General features: G+C 35.0%; 1 protein-coding gene across 1 annotated transcript in view; it reads right to left on the bottom strand.

Moving 5' to 3' along the window:
- The window catches only part of LOC150110289 (uncharacterized), a 359,887-nt gene that overhangs the window by 333,339 nt on the left and 9,487 nt on the right, over positions 1-17,061 (bottom strand). Inside the window, exon 2 of the mRNA XM_090395274.1 lies at positions 2,429-2,621. The gene's annotated coding sequence lies outside the window, so the exon portion shown is untranslated. The remainder of the gene's footprint in view (positions 1-2,428; positions 2,622-17,061) is intronic.

Genomic DNA, 17,061 nt, shown 5'->3' on the forward strand with positions numbered 1-17,061 from the left:
TAATTATGATCTCACCACAGGTTTTGTTATTTAAAAAAAAAAAAAAAATTAATAAATATGTTATATTGGAAATATTCTGAGGAGAATGACATTCCTGAATATGTCAAAAAGCTCAGACCCAGAACGTCTAAATAACATCTGTGTAGCAAATGTTAGTGAGCAAGCCATGTATTTTTAAACATGGAAGTATTCATGAATTATCGTTAATTTTCACACATTGAAACCTTTCACCATTGGGGAAAGGGAATACCGCTGTTTATGACGGGTCATAAAAATTGCCTGCAAGCCGATTACAATAATGTGCAGTGTATTCTCTGTTCCCAAAACTGAACGAAATAACATCTGTGTTGCAAATGTTTGTGACCAATCAGCAAGGAAGTATAACGAAAATTTTTCCACTGAAATTGAAGATCAAGATAGTCTGTATCCAGTTTTTAGATCTAGTAATACTGAATACTTTCTTCACAAGTTTGTATTGTAGGGTGAAAGTGCTTGTTTCGAAACCGTAGTGCTGTGATTTTTTAAAAGTAATAGGCCTATAGATTTAAATTTTAATATGAATAAAAGACAAGGGACTTTGTTTAATTTTTGTGTTAAGAAATCTCTTATTGAAAGTTTTTCTGACGCAACAGACAGTGATTTATCCACCTCCAGCCTACAAAGCAATCTGCAAGATGTACAAAAGGAGGGGAAAACTATCAGCACACAGGAGAAAAAGTCTGCATTCACTAGTAAGTACTTATAATAATATTATAAATTTTTGGTGATCAGAATGGGTTATGTCAATGAAAATCAGCACAAATTAATTTAATGATGTTTATGTTTAATTAATTATTAATTAATACTTAATGATCAATTATTAATTATTAATAAAAATCAGCTAAATTGACAATTAACTATTAATTAATACATTACAAAATAACCAAGGTGTTCCATGAAAATGTCAGGATTTGTGAAGTGTTCTGTCGTAGGAAAAGTTTGGGAAATGCTGGATTACCCTATTATCAGAATGGATTCTCCTTCTGTTGACATGTGCAGAAGTGTCGAAAGGTCTCGTATCTGTGGGCATACTATCTAGTATCTAGCAACTCATATCTAGTGCATAACTTCAATACTATACATAAGTTTTGAAGTTATGCACTGCATAACTTCGAATCCGCATAAAAAAGATTCGCATAAAAAGAGACCCGAGTGTATGTGTATACTCCAGATATGACCTTAATAAGAAAGTTCAAACATCGGGAAATTAAAATAATTATTTATAACACAGTTGTAGAGTCCATAATTTGTGTAAAATGAATGCTGATCACCGTGTAACACTAAAGGAAAAGATTCTGATAAAAATTAGAGGAGTGAATAGATGAATTAATGGCCGAGTCATATTTAAAATTAAGATATCAGGAGGGAATTTGACATTGTAGCATTCAGGGATGTGCAAGCAAAACAGAATGGGGCAAGAAAGTTTATAAAACAGGTATTCGATGCAAGGATATCAGTAAAAAAAAAAAAAAACAATAAAGACCAATGTGTAGTGGATCGATACAGCTACCAGCTGTATCGATCTAAATAAATAATTAATAAATTAATTATTTATTTAGTTTCTGTGTTCTATTATACCGTTAAAATAATAAACAACATGTTCGACGAACACATAAGTCTGTCCACACATTTACAGCTGGTAGCATTCCAAAAAACTGAAGTGTAAGATCAGACAGTATTGGAGTCCATCAAACAAATTAATTGAAGGAGAATTGTTGATAAGAAGCTAGTAATATTGCAAACTTATAGTACATATAGTACTAGAATAGTATCCTATAAACATCTTAGGGTATACAGCAAACTATGATGGTATATCAAAAATCAGGATGAAAATGAAAAACTAGCCTCTATAGCACATAGCCTCTGCATCCTGACTCACCTAGTTGGTTAGTTATGGTGCATAACTAACTAACTAGACGAGTCAGGTTATCCCACCAATGGTGACTATCAACCAACAAGAATGAAACTATCATAATGCTTACTCAGTAGGCATCATGCTTTCATCCCTCAACCTAAAACATAAGCCATACTGTATTAATATGGAAGGTACACAGAAGACACAAAATGTGACACAAAGCAAGTAATCCTTCATTAGACTTTGGGTAATCTCATCAATTTATTCTCACAGGAGTTAAATTCTAAGTTCCAGTAAAGTAAAACTCTAATACAGCATCCTGGTTAATAAACAACACTAAGTAATAATTCCTTGGGATGTTACTATTTATTGTGTAATTATTATCATTAAAAATAGATAAACATTCAGAAATTAGGTTATTTTCCTATTGTTTCACTTAAAAAATATAATTATAATTAATACCATTTCTTCATATATCAAAGAAAGACCAATGTATTATGAAGTTCACTGCCTGCCAACAGATTTTTGACCTACCTGTATATGTAGCACTCAATCTGATCAGTCTGTGTTATATCCTAATAACATCATTGATATAGATGATGAAACATCTAGTGAAGAAAATCATTAATTCATTTAGTTGACTAGCATTGTTTTAACTCCATATGTTCTTCATAATATCTTCATCACAAGGCATCCTAATTCAACAAAAATGCCTGTCAACTGGTATCTGCATGAATAAAGAAAATTATTAGAAATTTCTCTTTCATACAGTAAATGCATGAAGTTTCCGTTTATTCATTAGATTAAAGAAATTTATTATTCTTCCTCTAACAAATAAGAAGATACATGTAGTAAATGATTATGCAACTGCATATAGATTTTAGCAATCAAAAGTTAATAATATAATGCAGAATGGTATAATATAAATAGATGTAGTAAAGAATGCTATTCTAGTGTCCAAGTCACTAGTGTTTATCATAACTTTTATTATTATTGTCATTAGCAGTAGATCACCATGGAATGAAGACTAATTGTGGAATGCCACCACTATCACATACAAAGTTCATCAGACTATGCCTTAAACATTTAAGCAATCACAACACTGGAAGCAGCAACGGTGTGTGCGTGCGTGCATGTGTGTGTGTGTGTGTGAAGCATAGATTGGCAAGATATGCACTGAGATGTTGGTACAAGTTTTAAAATGAGAAAGATGAGGTTAATAAGCAAATGTATAGTTGAAATTAGTTAACTCTAATTAGTTTACAAATAAGCAAAGAGTGATAATTATGAGCAATGTTTAATTATGGAAATACACATTAAAATGAAGAGATGAATCTAGGGATGGGAAAAAAGTAAATTTCTTAAGTTTCTGTGATACACATAACTTAGGCAGTATCTAGCAGATGGAATATGAGGATTGGAATTGATAAAATTTAATCACTACATCAGTGGATGTTATTGTGGATGTAGTGTCAAATCTACCAGTTGCTGAAAAGGATCATGAAGTATGGTGTAGCTATGTGAGGACATCTGTAATGAAAAGATATATTCAAAATTATGACATAAATGATTATGGAAAACCCAGGAGAGAGAGTGTGGACAATAGCACTCACAGAACAAAATAAGGAATTACCGTATATGTCGGCATATAAGACGACCGGCGTATAAGACGAGGCCTAAATTTTAGACTATTTTTAGGTTTTAAGCTTATGTTGGTTGTATAAGACAACCCCCCCCCAATTTCTTCTTTCTTGTATTAATGCAACGTTAGGTATTGTTGTTATATCTGTTATTTTTATATCTATGCATATCCGTTATTTTTTTGCATAGCATAGATTTAGTATTTATGCAAATTATCCTAATTAAAAGTGATTAGCCCCAATTTTAATTAATTATTAATTTTGTATTTTTTAAAAAATTTTAGGATTATTAAAATTGTTATCATTTAAAATCATGGAACCAGCAACAAAACGAAGAAAGTATGAAATTCGATTTAAAATTTAAAAAAAATTTTAAAAATCAACTAACCTTTTAATTCCCGTATAGGGAGTAGGTGAGGCCGTTTAGCCTTATGTAACTTTTGGAGACTGAGTGGGCAGTTCGATCTCCACTGGCAGCCAAATAAGAGATAGCTGGCCCAAGGCTATCACTAATTAAGGGGCACGCAGTGAAGAGAGAGACGGCTCAACAAGTGCTGCCATCCCATGGTCCCTAACCCTAACACAATATATTTAATGTCTGAAATAATGTGGGTTCTATGGCCAATTTTTTGAGTTTACGGGACGAAAAACCCGCTTGCCCATGCCAGAGATCGACTAAATCGGGAACTGGTCGAAAAAAGACTTAGAAAAATTTCCTCTAGTCGACAACTAGATTCGAAACAAAGTCTTCCTTCATGAGGTCAAGCACCGTGATGTGCAAATGCCACATCCACTGAGCTACACAGGCTAAGGGTAACTGAAATGGCAAAGCAAACTAATAACTATGCTGATGCAAGAAAGGTTGACATAACCGAGAAGACGGTAAGAGACTGGAGGAAGAAAGAAGATATTTTAAAAAAATTGCCAAAGAAAAAATGTGCGTTGAGAACAGGGATCACCTGATGGCTGCAACTGGAAAATCACGTTGCAGAATGGGTATTCAAACAAAGGCAGAATGGTTATCTTGTTACAAGAAATATGATTAGAGAATATACACTAAAATGGTCAAGATTGAATCCGGATGAAAGTATAGAAATACATGCGACCAGGTGATATAATGAAGAAATGCAGTTTATTAGTATGGGATGTGTTTCGTAGTCATTTAACTGAGAATACTAAAAGTCTTCTAGAAAAAAATGACACAAAAATTGCTGTTATACCAGGTGGTTTAACTTCTATATTGCAACCACTAGACGTCTGCTTGAACAAACCATTTAAAGATCACATGCAAGAAGAGTGGAATAATTGGAATAAGTGGATCTATGCACGCTGCATCACTTGATATGTTATTATAATTATTATTATTATGTGACACCTCCAGGGAGTCCAAAGACTCATCGAGGGAGAGTATACCAACAGCATCGAACAATTGATTCCCCTCCAACTACCAATCGACCAACCTATGTTGTGCAATTTTGTGATCAAAGCATGGAATAAAGTAAAAGTAGAGACTGTAATAAAGTCATTTAAAAAGTATGGTATCTCTAATCTTCTGGATAGAATGGAAGATAATCTGTTTTGGGACATTGATGATGATGAAAACAAAATCAATTCACCAGATTCGAACTGAGATCCATATGACTATCATTTAAACAATAAATCTGAAGAACTATTTTCAACAGATGATGAAGAAAATTAACATGAAAATTGAGGTTAATATTATGTAACAAAAAATTAGTCTGATTTGTTTATAAACACTGCCTATTTTCTTATATAACTATGTATTGTAATTACCTAAATGTTCATCCAAGAAATTAAGCTTCCCTTTTTATACTCGCCGTATAAGATAACCCATGTTTTCAAGGGATTTTTTGTGGTATTTGAGAGTCATCTTATATGCCGACATATAGAGTAACTGGAAAGGATATCATTGCTTATGCATTGGAACAAGGAATATTTAACTACTGTAATGTTAGTGTATTCTAAAAGTTAGTGGGTTAAACAAAATAGGTGTAAAATGGATGAAGCAAGATTAAGCAGGCAATCTGAAAGAATGAGATACTGGAGACCATAAATATAAAGAGCAAGACAGGAAGATGACACATATGGCAAGGAAAGAGAATATACAGTATGGAAAAAAAATCCTGTAGAGTTTTTATGTCACCAGTAGAAGAAAAAAAATGAATGAATGACATGGAAATGGTAGAGAGATTACCATTATTATTATTATTATTTATAAATATTATTATTCAGGCCTCCATGGAGTCAAAAGACTCATCGTGGGAGGTCCTTCCTAAGAAACACAAAGTCTATCATATGACTCCTTAAACTCATTGACCGTTCTCGTTCTCACCACTCCATCAGGCAATGCATTCCACGGTTCAACCACCCTCCATGCAAAGAAACCACTCCTCACCCTCTTGCTCACAGTTTCCTTTCGTAACTTCCAGGGATGGCCTCTTGTCATCACTCCTTCCCGCTGTTCAACCAAGCAAAAGAACTCCCCAGTGTCAACCCTGTAACCACCTCCCGACAGTTTAAAAGTCGCAATCATATCACCTCTCCTTCTTCTATCCACCAAACTCTGTAGTCCACATTCCCTCAGCTGGTCCTCATAACCAAAATTGTACAGTCCTGAAACCATCTTTGTCATCCGTCTCTGTACCCTTTTCACAGTTAATTTATCCCCTTCAAATCCTAGGGACCAAATCTGAGAACAATAGTCTACATATGGTCTGATCAGAGACTTATACAACGGAATGATAACCCTTTTGTCTCTGCAGGTCAGTGTCCTTCTCATAATTGAAGGTAACACAGAAACAATCCTCTGTGTTACCTTCACCACCTTTGCAATATGTCCCCTAAATTTCAGGTTTCTATCAATCATCAACCCCAGATCTCTTGTCTCCCCTACTTCCTCTAGTATAACTCCTCCCATAGAGTATGCAGCATCCCATCGATGTTTCCCAAACCTCAAGACCTTACATTTTGCTGCATTAAACTGACACCCCCATTCATTTGCCCATCTATCTAGCTTATTCAAATCCTCTTGCAGGGCTACCACATCTGCACTATTACTAATAATCCTTCCCAACTTCGCATCATCTGTAAACAACTGAATATCCCCTTGCAATCCACTGACAATGTCATTGATATAAAGGTTAAACAATATAGGTCCTAGTACCTGAGCCCTGTGGGACCCCACTTGTAACCCTCTGCCTCCTTGAAACTGCTCCACCATACACAACTCCCTGATACCTATCAGACAGCCAATCCTGAATCCAGTTGACCAATCTGACATCCAGACCCATGTGCTGCAACTTAAATATCAGCTTATCATGTGGTACCCTGTCAAATGCCTTTGCTACGTCTAAGAAAATTGCAGTATATGCCTTTCCCTCATCTAATGTTCTTGTAACTTTATTATAAAAGGCTAGCATATTGCTAAAACAAGAGCGCCCTTTCACAAATCCATGTTGACTCTCACAGATAACATTACCCTCATCTGCCCAATGATGTATACGGTCCCGCACTACTTTCTCCAAGATCTTAACAACTACTGATGACACACAAACTGGCCTATAATTAGACACTTCCAGTCTGTTACCACCCTTATGCTATGGCACTATCTTACCTTCCTTCCATTCCCTGGGCACCTTTCCTGCAGCCAGACTTTCATTGAAAAGCCAGGTTAAAGGCACTGTAAGTTCCCTAGCACATTCTCTCAAAACTCGTGGTGAAATACCATCCAGTCCCAAAACTTTACTGACATCCAGAGTACTCAGTATCTGAAACACCCTCTCCTCCTGCACCTCTAAACCTCGAACCTGCCCTATCCCTCTAGCATTAAAACTGACTCCTCTAGGATGAAATACACCAATAAAGTGTTCACTGAACAATTCCACTATGTCCTCTGCATCAGTCACTCTATTCCCATTTTTATCCCACAATATCATTCTTCCACAGTCATTTCTCCTCTTACGGGCCACATAGCTAAAAAATTCTCTAGGATTTTCTTTGGATCTTAGGACCAATCTCCTCTCATATTCCAGTTTCGCTTTCCTTACCACACTAGTCACTCTTCTGGCCTGTGTCTTATATTCTTCATGCATCTTCTCTTTACCTGTCTCCTTATATCTCTTCCATAGCCTCTTTTTCGCATGCAATTCCTGTTTAATATTCTTTGTCATCCACTTTACTCCAAATTGTGTCCTCTTCTTCACTCGTGGTATACAACTTACCATTGCTGCTAACAAATATTCTTTCACAATTTTCCACGCACTAATGATATCCCAGCCTTCCAATTCCTCCCTCCATGAAACTTCCCGAAGTTGACGTCTAAGACTATTATAATCACCTGCTTTATAATTCCACATAAGTCCCCATCTCTTTGATACTCCTGCATGTCTATTCATTTTCCAAGTCAAAACCATATGGTCACTCTCTCCAACTGGTGGGAGAGATGTCATCTCAGTTATTATCAACTCCTCTGATGCTATAACCAAATCCAAAACTCTTGAACCTCTTGTTACCTCTGTTACATGTTGCCTAAGACATTTGTCCCTCAAGAATTCTAGAAATTCCATTCCCGTATTGCTACATGCATGTTCCTCTCTCCAATTTATACTACCGTAGTTAAAATCTCCCATAACAATCATTCTTTTTGCACTTGCCAAACTTAACTGTCTAAACATCTCCTGGTCCCAATCCTCTGTGCTCCTGGGTGCAACAACAGGTGAGATATATTATGAGCAATTAATCAATTATTCACAAAACACAAAATATTCCATGCTAGTGAATGTGAAAGTGTACACATCTTAAGTGAAGATGGAAAAAGAGATTTAGTAGTTAGTGGGCAGGAGGTATACCAGGAATTAACTCAACATCAACAAAGTAACAGGATGTGAGGATATATCCTACATGTTTTAAAGGAATGTTACAGTGAGTTAACGACACTTTTGACTTGACTGTATAATGAGCATAGCTAAGATTCAGAATCGAGTTGACAATTGTACAGTTTGTTGATCAGAATGGATCTGTTAAGGAAAAATTGTGTTTTAGTAATTTACTTAATATTACAAAATAGTGTATTGAACAAGGGAAATACACAAATGAAGTTACACATATTTCAGACCACAGAATATAGCCCCATTATGTAGAAACATTACCTACTTTTTTATTTAATATAAACAATAGATTCATGAATTAAATTTACTATGGAAACAGAAAAAGACAATGAATTATCCTTCTTAGATATCCTACTCCTTCACTCATCATCAGATGAAATAATTACTTCTGTTTATCAGTGTATGTTACATTCAACAACAAACTGCTCATCATCACTCATAGAAGACCGGAATTATCAAAACTTTAGTACAATGTGTTCACACCATATGTTCTACATCTCAACTATTACAGCATGAACTTTTAAATATCAAATGATACATGAAACTCAATGGCTTCATCCCCATCCCATACATTTCTGGCATCTCAGAACCAATTTCCAGAATTCTTAAGAAATCCAATTTAGTGGTTACTTTTCTTCCTATCAACGGATTATCATCATGGTTTTCATCTTAAAAAGATAAATGCACTCTTCTAGCTCTTTTGGTGTCTACCAAGTTCCTTGTGACTGCCACTGTTCCTTTGGACAAAATGGACACTCAGTGGAAAAGAGAATACAAGAACACCAATCTTAAATCAGCAACAGGCTCGGTACAGCATGAAATAGATATGGACTAGACTATCCTATGGTCTGAAACACGCTTACTTCATCCATGTCACTATAAGTTTGAACATTTGTTTAAAGAAAGCGCCAAGGCCTTCCTTCTTTGTCCAAACTTAAACCAGAATGACTGTCTCTGACTATTTAAGATATGGAAGAGTCTTATTGTAATTACATATTATTCAAGTTTTTTTTTTAATGCAGTTAATTAATAATACATGTTTCCTGCATTATACCTTTGCATTGTTTGATGTATAACATCACACAATTCTGTTTCAAGTCAACCCATTGTTTGCATTCTACCTTGTAATTAACTAATGTTGCTACTGATGATGGCCTGTAATATTAAGGTGAAATATATGGCTTTAAATAAATACTATTTACTTATTTCCTTGTGTTTTTGTGGGAATTAAAGAAACCTCATGGCACAAGTATCTCTTAAAGAACATCATGATGCTTGACAGGTTTATAAACTGTTGGGATTCTCCTTCTTCTTCTTCACCCATGGTCAACGTAGACCGATGGGGAACTATAAAGGTGACAGTGCTAACATACTCTCTCCGGATGTTTCTGTCTTGGGATCTCCTTAACAAAGTGGAGAACAAAGAATTAGTTCACTTTTTAATATTATCCAGGTAATTCTAGGTATTTCTTGATGTCTTTTACCAGGTCAAGTCAGAGGCATAGCTGGGGGGGGGGGGGGGGGGCAGTCTGCCCCAGGCACCACTTTGAACCTTTTTGAACTTTTGCAGTTAATTCTAAAATACAGTCTCGAGAACTCGTTTCCAAATATTGTAATACTACTACGAATTTTCCTCACAATTGCTGTAAGTGTTGCTAGTTGTGAGAGGAGTTTTTCTAAATAAAACTGATTAAGAATTACCTACATTACTATAAAATAGACTTTACCAATGCCATTGACAATTTTGCTAACAGAAAAGCAAAAAAATAACATTTTAGAATGTTGAAATTAAAGTTTTACTTCAAAAATAAACATAGTTTTAATTTATTTCCCTATACATCGTTTTGACTTTTTGTAGTATTTTTGATGTGTATTGAGAGGGGTGGCAAATTCAGGGACTGCCCTGGGTAGCAAAAGCTCTAGCTACACCACTGAGTCAAGTCCTCAAGTGCTAATTTAGGTAAACTATCTAATCTAGCTATGAAACCCAGTCAACGGAGCTGTTTCCAATGTATTTTAATGATATTTTCTTGTGTTCTAGCAATGGAGAGGATTTTCCTTTTAACCTCGTTCATTTGTTATGTGTGCCATATGTGGTATCTTCAAAAGTTTTCTGTAGCACTTCATCTTGAAAGTCAATAACCTTTTCTTCAGCAATGTCCAGCTCTCACATCTGTATAGTAAGACAGAGCTAACAAGGGTGTTAATGAGGTAGAGTCTTGTAGTTGGCTGTATTTTATTGTACTTCCAAAGTGGCTGTAACATCTGAAGGGCAATAGTTTCTTTAGCAATGTGTGCTTTAATATCATGTCACCATCTCTGTGCTGTATGCTTTCCCAAGTAAGTGAATCTTTCTACTTCTTCTAATTAATCAATTAATCAATCATCAACTAAAATTTTCATAGGGTATTGCCTGAAGACATCATTTTTGATTTGTGAATGTTGATCTTTAATCCAAAATCACTAAGTGCCTTAGAAACTCTGTCTATTAAAGAAAAGATGTAAGATACTCCAATTATTCTGAACATTGATTTTTTTTAAAAATCCAATCCAATTTTCCTAAGAGCAAAATTATCTTACTGTGAGATTTTAATTTGCATAGTGAGGTCTAAGTTGGTTTTATAGCTACACTGATCCAGCAGGAAGATATACAGAAGCAGTTGATATAATCAATCATGTGAGTATGCAAATTGTTCACATCACTACCAGAATACTAGCCAATCTCCAAACAATGATGTTCTCTTTTTTTGCTAATTATCCTTCTAAGTGTAATGTCAATGATGTTGGTCTTCTAGACCAGCGCTTCCCAAACTGTGGGCTGTGGCCCCCTTGGGGTGGCAAGTTTTGTTGAAGAGGGGGGGGACATGAAATAATGAAAACAAATTTAAAATATTTTAAGACTAAGTAGTTCTTTTTTTAATCTTAAAAGAAACATCTTTAATTTCTATTATTTATTATTTATTTTTGTTATTTTTTATATTTTAATGGAAAAAATCACACATTGGTGTTGGTTCACAAATTTTGCTTCCTGCGTATTTCGGTGCTTAATGAATATTAGTAAATATATGCTTATTGATATAAGTTTCATTTCAAAGGCACTTCTTATCAGTACCACAAAAAACACAAAAAAAAGCTTACAAATGCAAAATGTTGAATATAAATTGTATTCAATATAAATACAATAAATATCATAATAAGATATGTCTGTGTTATGATTTTTTTTTCCAATCGGGGAGCCGTGAAATATTTAAATTTTTCCAAAGGAGGGCCTTTACATCCATAAGTTTGGGAAGTACTGTTCTAGACCAGTGATTCTTAAATGGTGGGTCGCAGCCCCTAGAGGGGTTGCAAAAAAAACAAAACAAAAAAAAAAACAATCAGGGTTGCAGCAATAACATTGATAATTATGAATATTATAGAACTATTGAAATTAATATACACTACAACCTTTTATTCTACCTTTTCTAATTGTGTTATTTCTATCTGCATATGTAAAGTTTGTAAACTATAAAAATTTAATTATATAATATTAAATATAACTGTAGGTGTGCATTTTTTTGCAATAAATATACTGGTTTCCAGAAATTAAGGAACACATTCCAGAGAAAAATTGTGATAACTCAAAAACTGTATGATGAATTTTTATGCAATTTGGCAAAAAAGCGACATAATATGAGATGTAAAAGAAACATCCCTCAAAAACTGTAAATAAACAGGTTAATTCAGTAACAAATGGATTAAAAATAAGAGCTCAAAAATGAGACTGATAAAGTATCTCAATAAGGAATGTGGTCACCCTGCAGAGCAATACATGTTCCTATAACTGAAGCAAGGTCAAATCATAGCTGATTCAGAGTAGAATTCCTGTTTTGGTGAGCACATAATAGGAATCACTCACTGCAGTTGTAGCCAGGACCGGCGCATAGTATTTTTCTTTGTGTGCAATTAATGTTCGGCGCCTTTCCAAAAAAGTTTTTTTTTTAATAAAGTGTGAATAAAATGAACAGGAAATGAAAAACAAATGAAAACCGCTTTACAGTATAATGTTACCTATGGATTAGTCCCTTATACAAATTTTTCCAAGTTATATAAATTTTCAAAATAATATAAAATAGTAATATAAAGTTAAGAGATTCATTCAAATATTCTTTACATTAATTTTGCTAAAAGGGACTCATCTGGCTTTCATTTTAGCGAAATCCTGTCGCAGTACATTAATGTTGATAGACTGAGCAATATTATTTTCTAATGAAATTAGTGCCAAACCATTTAATTTTTCTTGACTCATGCTTGATCACAGGTAGTTCTTTATTCATTTTAATTTCAATGTCCATCATATTGTGTTTTATCAACGCAACTCTATAGTAGAAAGCACATGGAGGCTGTTTTTTTGTCTAGTATCCGGATTTTAATCGGATCGGATGCATATGGTCCAGCCCTTACACGGAACTCAACAATTAATCATAAGTTGATTTATGATACATCAAAAAATAAAGAAGAACTATTTTAGGTATATTTTCATAAATTTTAATCAAAAAATTACAGTGATATAATCGGGTCCAGGATACAATTTCAGAATTTATTTGTTTGTTTTGGAAGATCTGAAGGGCCCCGAATGGAAGACGACATTTCATAATTATATGTACCATTCTGTACCATTCACTGTTCATTAAACTCTTATCTCATATTTTTTGACATCTTTTAGGTGCCTTTTCTTCTGCGGCGCATGTGTATATTGCACACTTCACACACGCCACCAGCCGGGCCTGCCTGTAGCCATCCTTCACTGTTTCTGGAATGCTGCTTGTAACTCGTGGAATTGGTTCCACAGTCTGTGAACCACAGAACAACTCTCATTCAACCATCTGGCTACCTCTGCCTGACTTTTGCTGGCCTCTAATCTTACAATTGCTCACCACAATATAAAATTCATTCATTGGTTAAATGATGTCTTGCAGCCATATCCAAAAATTTTGCTATCACAAAATGTCTTGTTCTCACTCCAGACATGAAACAGAAAACCACTCAAAGACACTTGCTTTTATGTCATGACTCATCTGCATATACTCTTGACAGTGCCACTCATTTGTATACGATAACCAGACTCAGCATTATTTTTTACTTAATATACCTTATTTTCATATGTTTTTTCCCTTCCTCTGACCCAGAGTTTTTCTCTTTGTTCTTTAATTTAGAAACCAGTGTACACTGAGTGTTGAGTTTATTAGGAATACTTCCCCATTTAGGAAAACATTGTTCCTGAAGATGTTGAATCAAGTGGCTGCAGTTTGCTATATAAATCAGGCAGACAACAGCTCTGTTTTTTTATGTCTGATGCATCAGACATAAACTTGTCTTAATTGACTGAGCATGGTGTGATTGTTATGCCAGTGCCAGTACCTCACAAACTTCTACTTTTCTGAGATTTTCATGCATCTACAGCATTTAGGGCGTACCAGGAGTGGCATGATAACCAGACAACTTCAAGCAAATAGCAGTTCTCTGGATGGAAACAGCTCAATGATGCATGAGGTCAGAGAAAAATGGCAAGGATTGTGAAACATGACAGGAAAGCCACAACTGGTCAAATCACAGCTTAGTACAAATGATGGTCAGAACAATATCTCTGAGTGCACAGTTTCTCACATGATGTCACCAATGGGGGTACAGGAAGAGATGTCGATTCTTGATCCTAATGCTATCAGCTAAGAATAGGAAGATGCAGTTTCAGCAGGCCATGATTACTAACTAACACTGGACAGCTGATGACTGGAAAAAAAAAAAAAAAGTCGTCTGGTCTGATGAGTCCCAGTTTGTATAGCAGAACCAGAATATTGTGACAACAACATGAGGTCATATAGCTTTCCTGCCAAGTAGCAACAGCTCAGGCTGATCACAGGGAAAGGGAATAATAGTGTGGGAAATGTTTTCTTGGCACACATTTATTTCCCTGATACCAGTTGAGCAACACTTGAATGCCACAGCCTATTTTAACATCATAGTTCATCATGTTTACCCATTCATGGCTGCAGTTTATCCATTGTCAAATGGGTATTTCCAGCAAGACAGTGACCATGCCACAAAGCAAGTAGCATTATGAAGTGGTTCAAGGAACACAACATCAAGTTTCCTTTACTTCAGTGGGCAGATCACTCCCCAAACCTCAATCCAATAATCTCTGGATGAGATGGAAAACGCAGTTCACAGCAGCAATGTGCCACCATCTAATCTGCACTCTAATTTCTAATCTGCAATCTAATCTGCACTCTAACCATCTAAACTAGGCAATTTCAATTTGAGAGCATAAACAAGAAACCAAGAGGAATGTTTTAGACACAGTTGAATTCGTAGAGAATACAGGCCATTCATCAGCAAAAAGAGGGGGGGGGTCCAACTTGTTATTAGATGCAGTTCCTATAAAGTGGATATTTAGAGTATGTTCATTATTTCTATTTCTCATTTTATTTAAAACTGCTCAAAAACTGACACTAAAGTATAAAAAACATAACTTAATCAGTACTGCTAGTGATCACTAATAACTTCATTTTATAAAAAAGAAGTGTAAGAACCTGAGTTTGAGACCAGTCTTCTTCAAACTTTTTTTTGACCATTACCCACATAAAAAATACATTTTACACCATAACCCAATACACATAAACACACACAAATGTGTGTGTGTGTGCATGTACATAAAGTTTCATGAAACTACATGTGCCCTTACTACATATAATAAAGTAAAAAGAAAAATGCTATGCATTACAGGAAGGATGCATTTCAACATCTTTCTCTGATCCAGAGTATTTTAATAATAAGGTGATACACTTTTTCACTACTTGCATATGAGAAATATATGACTTCTGAATTACTACAACCTTGGCATTACTTCTGGATTTAGTTCTTACTGATGGTAGCTTGCATCCAAGGGAGTAGAGAGGTTTTACACAGTGGCTGGTTTTTGCCTGTCACTGAGTGGAGTCACCATGAGTTTCCTGTCCTGGGTGATTCAGGTTAGGAGTGATGAATTTAGTAGTAATCCTTTAGGATCACTCAGTGATATTTAGAGTGATCTTGTAGATCACTCAAGAGTTTTAGACAGGTAACCCAGCACTTTAGCACTTTAACATACCTCAGTAATGGTTGAAACCAATCTGGGTAGTGGCCCTTCTGTTAATGCATAACATTATACATGTCTGAAAGAGAGTGTGCTTTGCATTATGGGATGCTAAGGCAACTGATGTGAAGTCACCAGTCTCTATATACAAGTAGCTCAGTCGTGAAGATACTTCATATGCAAACTTTGTTTGCTTGAATAAAGGATTGAACCAAGAATATAATTTCTTGGCATCTTTAATTTATAGTATAACCAAGTGCAAAAAACTTTTAACATTATGTGTTTTAAAGCTATGAGATTCACCGTGATATTTTCTATTCTGCTTCATTAAAAAAAAAAATGCTGATCATGACTCACTAAATTGATTTAATGACCCGTCAACTAAAGGGTTACATTAAATTTCTCCCATTAAGAAATACTTATACAGAACACTTTCTTTCTTTGAGTGCCATCTCCTATCGGAGGTCGGCGACCACCTTGGCAAATTTTGAGCGATTCTCAACTATTCTGAGCAATCTCTCAGAGTTCATACCAGTCCACTGTCTGATATCTGCCAGCCAAGACTTTCTTCATCTTCCTTGTCCTCTTCTTCCATTTATCTTCCCTTTTATAATCAATTGAAGTATCTTATTTTTCATTACGAAGTAGGTGACCAAGATATGCAGTTTTCCTTCTTTTTATGGTATCTAAAAGTTCACGTGATTTCCCCATTTGTTCCAGTACTTCCCGATTGGACGTTTTTGCTGTCCATGGGATTTTTAACATTCATCTGTATAACCACATCTCAAAGGCTTCAAGTCTTTTTATTGATGTTGTCTTCAAGGTCCAAGTTTCTGCACCGTACAGCAGTACAGACCATACATAGCATTTAGCCATGCGTACTCTAAGCTCTAAGTTTAAACTGCAGTTACACAGTGTTGATTTCATCAAGAGAAAATTTTTTCTTGCCATTTCAATTCTAACTTTTATTTCCATTTCTGGATTGCAATCTTCATTTAACCAGCATCCGAGATATTTAAACTTTGCCACTCTTTCTATTTGTTTCCTATTTAAAGAAAGTGCTAAATTAAGAATTGGTTTCTTACTTATGACCATGAATTTAGTTTTGGTGATATTTATTTTTAATCCCATTTTTTCACTCTCTTCATTTATTAGTTCCAAAAGATTTTGAAGATCCTGAATATTGTCAGCCAGAAGAGCTGTATCATCGGCATATCGGATGTTACTGATGATTTCACCATTTACACTAATCCCTTCCTTTCTTCCTTCCAAGACTTTTTGAAATATGGCTTCTGAGTAGATGTTAAAAAGAAGAGGTGACAGCACACATCCTTGCCTTACTCCTCGTTTGATGTTAATGGAGTCTGTAATAATGTCATCAACTTGAACAGATGCCTTTTGGTTCCAATATAAGTTTTCAATGATCCTGATGTCTTTACCATCTAATCCATTCTTTTTAATAGTACAATCATTTTAGCATGTTGGACTTTGTCAAATGCTTTCTCGAAG

The sequence above is a fragment of the Typopeltis vanoorti genome, chromosome 1, assembly GCF_054136105.1.
Source record: "Typopeltis vanoorti isolate ZY-2024b chromosome 1, IOZ_Tvanoo_1.0, whole genome shotgun sequence".
Lineage (NCBI taxonomy): Eukaryota > Metazoa > Arthropoda > Arachnida > Uropygi > Thelyphonidae > Typopeltis > Typopeltis vanoorti.